The sequence below is a fragment of the Phaseolus vulgaris genome, chromosome 10 (genome assembly GCF_051622355.1).
Source record: "Phaseolus vulgaris cultivar YP4 chromosome 10, ASM5162235v1, whole genome shotgun sequence".
Lineage (NCBI taxonomy): Eukaryota > Viridiplantae > Streptophyta > Magnoliopsida > Fabales > Fabaceae > Phaseolus > Phaseolus vulgaris.
Window position 1 is genome coordinate 29,844,115 of NC_143507.1, and position 7,311 is coordinate 29,851,425.

Consider the following 7,311-nt stretch of genomic DNA (forward strand, 5'->3'; position numbering starts at 1 on the left):
TCAAATAACGATCTTCAACCCAATTAATGGCTTAAGACACCGCTCACCCGATCTGCTTCATCAAAACGGGTCTTTGACTTTCTCGCCATTGCTTGAATTTCTCCTGGTCGCCAAAGACTCTTGGCAATATCAGCTTCCTCTTGCTTTCTCAACTTGGCCATTGTTCCTTTATCTGGGGGTAGAGGCGCCTTTCGGATCCTTCTCTACCTCCCTAAGCTTCAGAACAAGAGATCGGGTGGCTAGGCGTTCTCTTCGAACCTACCTTAGCCACCCTCCAAACTTCTTCCACCCTTTACACCATACCTGAACTCGTTCGAGACGAGAAGGATTTTATCTTGCCTGAACTCGCTCATCGACGAGAAGGTCTTTAACTCGCCTGAACTCGCTCGACGGCGAGAAGGTCTTTAACTCGTGCCTCTACATTGCCCCAGGGGTTACATCTCCTCTCCCCAGAAACACTGAGGACTTTTTGCTGGTGCCACTACCTTGCCCCAGGGGTTACATCTTCTCCCCCCCAGAAACACTGAGGACTTTTCACTGGTGCCTCTACATTGCCCCAGGGGTTACATCTCCTCTCCCCCAGAAACACTGAGGACTTTTTGCTCTTCCTCGCCTGCACTCGCTCGACGGCGAGGAGGTCTTTATCTCGCCTCAGAACGCGCGAGGGCGTTGAGGTCTTTTAACTGGTGCCTCCGATCGCCGAAAGACGATGAGGACTTTAACTTTAACTGGTGCCTCCGATCGCCGAAAGACGATGAGGACTTTAACTTTAACTGATGCCGCCAATCGCCGAAAGACGATGGGGACTTAGAAACTTTTTAGAAAGCATGCAATATATCTTTAACTTGTCTTAAATCACATACAAGTGACAAGGTCTTTCTTCAAAACTTTCAGAAAACAACAAGCATGCAATCTAAAACAACTTTGAAAACTCTTCTTTATTGGGTGGCCTCATTAAAAACCCTCCTTAGGGAAAAAGAGTGCCCCATTCAAACTGTTTTAACAGAGACATTGTAATATAACTTCGTGTTTGTCTTTACTTACAAAGTTCTTAACTGTAATATAACTTGAGGTGCGTGGCGTTCCAATGTCTCTAAGCGGTAGGCGCCGTTCCCGAGCGCCTCGGTTATTCTGAATGGTCCCGTCCACTTTGGCGACAACTTATTCTCCATCTCGTACTGGTGGGCTTTCCTCATCACCAGGTCGCCTTCTCTGAACTGTCTCGGCATCACCTTCGAGTTATATCTTCGTTCAATCCTTCTCTTCACCGCCTCAGCTTTTAATCTCGCCTCTTCCCTGACCTCATCCAGTAGGTCCCGGTTCAACCTTATCTCCTCATTCGAGTCTTCCTCCACGAAGTTCTGGAATCTCGGCGAGCTCTCCTGGATCTCCACTGGAATCATTGCGTCGCACCCATAGACCAAGCTGAAAGGGGTCTCATGGGTTCCTGACTGCTCAGTGGTGTGGTACGCCCAGACTATACGGGGTACCTCCTCAGCCCAACTTCTCTTGGCTTTCTCTAGTCTTCTCTTCAAACCTCTTAGCAACACCCGATTGGCTGACTCTACTTGGCCATTCGTCTGAGGGTGCTCGACGGATGCAAGTACATACTCCAGGTAAGCCGCCATTTGTGGATCTTTAGCCTGGAACTCGCCTGTTACTTGCCCCGTGACTAGCAGCGAGTCACTCTTTGCCATCAGCACCCTAGCTCCCATCTCTTTGGCCAGCAAGATCCCGACGATCAGCGCCTCATATTCCGCTTGATTGTTGCTGGCCTTGAAGGAAAACCTCAAAGATTGTTCGATCAGCACGCCGTTGGGTCCCTCCAAGATGACTCCAGCACCGCTACCCTGCTGGTTCGACGATCCGTCCACCGAAAGCACCCCACGGAAATCATCCCCCTCAACTCGTGCTGCTTCAGACGAGAGCTCGACCACGAAATCTGCGAAGATCTGTCCCTTAATCGGACCTCGGGGCTCATACTTAATATCAAACTCCGACAGCTCCACTGCCCACTTCACCATCCTTCCCGCAACATCGGGCTTCTTCAAGACCTTCTGGATGGGCAAGTCGGTCATCACCAGTATCGTGAAGCTATGGAAATAGTGGCGTAGCCTCCTCGCCGAAAATACCACAGCCAGTGCAGCCTTCTCCAGGGCCTGATACCTCGTTTCGGGGCCCTGCAGCACCTTACTAACAAAATAAATAGGCTTTTGAGCCTGATCTTGGTCCTGGGCGAGCACCGCACTCACCGCCCTCTCAGTTACAGCGAAATACAACCTGAGAGGGGTTCCCACCAGCGGTTTGCACAAAACCGGCGGGCTCGCCAAATATTCCTTCAGCTTGACAAAGCTTCCTCACACTCCTTCGTCCAGGCAAACTTGTTATTCCTCCTCAAGCACTGGAAATATGGATGGCCCTTCTCTCCGCTAGCTGACACGAAGCGAGACAGGGCGGCCATCCGACCTGTAAGCTGTTGCACTTCCTTCACAGTGGCCCGGCTCCTCATCGCCAAGATGGCGGCACACTTATCAGGGTTGGCCTCTATCCCTCTTTCAGTTAAAAGGAAACCCAAGAACTTTCCTGCCTCCACGCCAAAGATGCACTTCTCGGGATTCAGCTTTAACCTAAACTTGGCGATCGTCGTGAACAACTCCTCCAAGTCCGCGACGTGCTTGCTTTTCTCTGGCGAGGTCACGACCATGTCGTCCACGTACGCTTGCACATTCCTTCCCAGCATTGGTGCAAGTACCCGATCCATCAACCTCTGGTACGTGGCCCCCGCGTTCTTCAGCCCAAACGGCATCACCTTGTAGCAGTAGCACGATCTCTCAGTCATGAAGGCAGTCTTCTCTTCATCCATGGGATGCATCTTGATCTGGTTATACCCCGAGAAGGCATCCAGGAAACTCAACAACTTACACCCTGCAGCATTATCCACCAGGGCGTCTATGCTTGGTAAAGGATATGAGTCCTTCGGGCAAGCCTTATTCAGATCAGTGAAATCGACGCACATGCGCCATTTCCCATTACTCTTCTTCACCAGCACGACATTGGCTAGCCAATCGGGGTATTGTACCTCCCTGATATGGCCTGCAGCGAGGAGTTTCTGTGTTTCATCTCTGATCGCCTGCCTCCTCTCCTCGTTGAACTTCCTTCTCCTCTGCCGCACTGGTCTCACCAAGTTGTCCATCGCCAAATGATGGCACAAGAAGTCGGGATCGATCCTGGGCATGTCCGAAGCGGACCATGCAAACGCATCCAGATGCCGCTCTATCACCTTGGCGATCTGGTCCTGGAGCTCGACCTCCAGAGATCTTCCCAGCTTGAAGATCTTTCCTCCGATCTCTCTCTCGAGCCACTGCTCGACGGGTTTTGGCCTGGTTTCTCTGGCGATCACCGCCCTGGCGATTCCCAGCTCCCTTGCTTCCTCAGGGCGATTCCTCGCCTCTTCTTCCTCCAGACCGGCGTTCCCCTCCCCCAGCTCAGCGTCCACCATCACTACGTCACTTCCGGCGGTCTCTTCTATTACCGTCGATCTGGGCTTCACACCAGGAGGCGGGGTGGTTGTCACATAACTCACAAACCTTTTGTTTTTCAGGCTATTCTCATAGCACTTCTTCGCTTCTTTCTGGTCGGATTTGATGGTGATCACCACCCCCTCCATAGACGGCAACTTCACCTTCATGTGCCGGGTCGACGGTATAGCGCCTATTCTGTTGAGCGTGGGTCTTCCCAGCAGAATGTTGTATGCTGAAGGAGCGTTCACGACAAGGTACTTGATTTTTTCTGTTCTCGAACCCGCCTCATCTGTAAACGTAGTCCTCAACTCGATGTACCCCCTGACCTCCACCTGGTCACCAGCGAAACCATACAAACACCCTCCGTAGGGCCTCAGCTGGTCAACGGGTAGCTCCAACTGCGTGAAAGTCGGCCAGAACATCACGTCTGCCGAGCTTCCTTGGTCCACCAGAACCCTGTGGACCTTCCTTCCTGCTGTGATCAGCGAGATGACTATGGGGTCGTTGTCATGAGGCACAACGTCCCGAAGATCTTGCTTTGTGAACGTAATGTCCACATCCGGCGAGTGGTCTTCAAACATATCCACCGTCATCACAGATCTCGCGTACTTCTTTCTTCGTGACGCGGTGCATCCACCACCCGAGAAACCCCCTGCAATGGTGTGGATTTCCCCGTGTGTAGGCATCTCGTGCTGCTGAGCCTCTCCACCTGCTGGTTGGGAGCTCGACGCGCCCCCCATCCTTCTGTCCAGCAAGTAGTCGTTTAGGAACCCGCTCTTGACCAGATCGTCGAGCTGGTATCCTAAAGCCAAGCACGAATCCACGATGTGGCCAAAGCCCTGGTGAAACTCACACCAGGCGTCAAGCTTTGGTCCCAGCACCTTGTCGCCCACCTTCTCGGGCGCTTTCAACCTAGCTAATATATTGGGAATGGCGATCAGGTCCGCCAATCCCATGACAAACTTGTGCTTTGGCGGGCGATTGTACTCCCGGCATGCTGGTTGCGGGCGCCCTTGGCCCCTGCCCTTGTTCTTCCTTGGATCATACGGATGGCGAGTCCTCTGATCTCTCCTGGCCGCCGCTGTCTCCAGCACCCTCTGTGGCTGGATTCTGGTCTGGGCGCGTGGCCTGGCGGGAGCCACGCTTCCCCTCTTCTCGGCGACTTCACTCTCATCGGCGATGTGGGCCACCGCAAGTCGCCTGACCTTAACAAACGTGGCAGGGTGAGCCCTGATCAATGCTTCGCAGAATGGTCCCGGCAGCACGCCCTTCTTAAATGTGTAGACCAGCATTTCTTCATCTTTTGCCGGCGATCGGACCATCTGCGCCCCAAAACGATTCAGGTAGTCCCTGAGGGACTCTCCCTGATACTGCCTTATGTCGAACAAGTCATAAGACACCCTGGGCGGTGCCTTGTTCACGATGTACTGCTCAACGAAGATCTTTGAAAACTGTTGGAAGTTGGTTATGTGACCTGTAGGCAGGCTCACAAACCATTCCAGCGCCGTTCCCTGGAGTGTGCTTACGAACATCTTGCAGTACACGGCGTCTGATCCTCCCGACAGCATCATCTGCGTATGGAACGTGGTGAGATGAGCTTCAGGATCCTCCACGCCGGTGAAAACAGCCTTCACAGGTACCACACTCGCAGGGATAGGCGTGTCAGTAATCGCCTGAGCGAAAGGCATAGGAAAAACACGAGGCGGCGTTGACGGCGCGACCTCTTCAGCGACTGGACGCCCTCGCTGCTCCTGAAGAGCTTGACGCAGCTCTTCAGTCACTTTGCTAAGCTCATCATTCCTGGCCCGAGAGGCGACCAGGTCCTCATGCATTCTCGCCTGCTCTATACGCGAGGCTTCCACATTCCCCTGCAACGAACGCATGATTTCCACCATCTGCGCCATAGTCATGGCGCTGGCGCCTTCAGCAGCAACGGGCGCAACTGGACTTGAACGGTTGCTTCTCATTTTTCTCATGAAAACTTGGCAAATCACAGAGTGCAATGAACAACACCTCCTTCACCAACGATCGATTCAGCGATCAATCGGTCAGAACTTCGCGAAACTTCGAAAGAAACCTCAAGAACACAGAAAACCTCCACAAAAACTCGTAACTCCACCAGAAACCACCGCTTCTTCCACGAAAAACCAAAACGAGCCAAAGAACTCAGATCTCACCGAACAAATCTCGCGTAAGCAGCAGAAAACTTCACCTCACCGAACAAGAACCCAAACGAACGGCGGAAAGTGCGAAATCACCGAACAAAACCTAGACGAACAGCGAAGAATGGTTGCACCAGCACACAACCACACAGAAAACTGCAAAAACCTCCCAGAACTCACGCTGTGGATGGGAACAGGTTTTACACGGTCCCACGGTGGGCGCCTGATGATCCTGCCTGTTGACCAAAACGATGGAGCTTTGCCTCGTCAAACTTGGATCGACGTATGCGCCGCGCTTGCCTCCGTCCTTCACCGCGATCCACCTCAAGAACCTGCAAAAGACGAAACGGCGCTGCTGCGGCCGATCGCACTCCAACGCCCAAGTCAGTGACGAAACCACCAATTACTAGGAGTAACACTCAAGAACTCTCAAGGAACCGTGAACCAGTTCTCTCTCAGTATACTCAAGAACTCGCAAGCGTAAAGAAGACAATCTGAACGTGCGTACCTCAGAAGTTCGTTGGGAAACCCTTATATACCTGGACACTTTCTCTCTCCTGGCAGTTACACATCTGGACACGTGGCTCGCATCCAGCTGTACACGTGCCATCATCTGGAGCCTCCTTGACTTGGGCGTTGCTTCTGACTCTCTTTTGGCTAAGTTACTTATGCATGATACTACTCAGTGCATAGTTGCCTTGGAGCACGATCTCTACTGGATTGGCGAGTTAGGGTGCCTTCGTACACACCTTCCCTGTGGTCTCGCCGGCCGCCTTCATGATCTGCACCACCTGTTTCACCGTGTATGCTCAAGCAAGCTGTCCCCCGACCTCATCCTCTGGCCAGCTGGGAAATGTCTATCTGCCTTCATCTCCGGCGATGTCCTTGTTTCGGTGATCTCTAATCACATGGTCGCCTGGGTTCACATCTGGCGACTTCATCTTTAACCCGGTGACCGCCGGTTCTGGTGTGCTGGAGATCGGAGCACGCCAACTTAATAACTGGCGACTACACGAGCCCCCCGATTTCCTTCCCTTCTGCCAGCCAGGTGTCCCATCAACACGCCTATGCAGTAGCTTGATGCCACGTCATCACTCCCGACTACCAGGGCGGTACAAGAAATGAATAATATTTACCAGGCCTAATGCAATATCCAAGTGTGATTTTCACTAGCGCAGAAATGCTAAACAAGTGCGGTTATTTTACATTTACAAATACGGCTATAGAGCCGCATTTGATCAACACACATTCGTAAATCAGAGAGATACAAATGCGGCTATATAGTCGCACTTGTAAATAATATTTATAACTGCGGCTATTTCAGGTAGCCGCATTTGTATATGCTTCTGAATGAGGTGACAGGGTTTAGTGATGGCATTTTCATGTGTTCTTCTTGAATCAAAGTAGGAAATAAGGTGCGGAAGCAATGGGTGAGATGATCAAGACCCTCCTAGGAGTTGTGTTGGCCTTGTAGGTGCATGATGAGTATGGTGTTTGAGTGGTTCGGCCAGCTCAAGGGAGAAGGTGAAAGGATTGAAGTTTAGAGCCTAGATTTCTAGGAGAAGTAAAGCTTGTGCACAAAAATGGCAGCATAACCTTACTCAATTAAACTTGTCAAATACAATGAA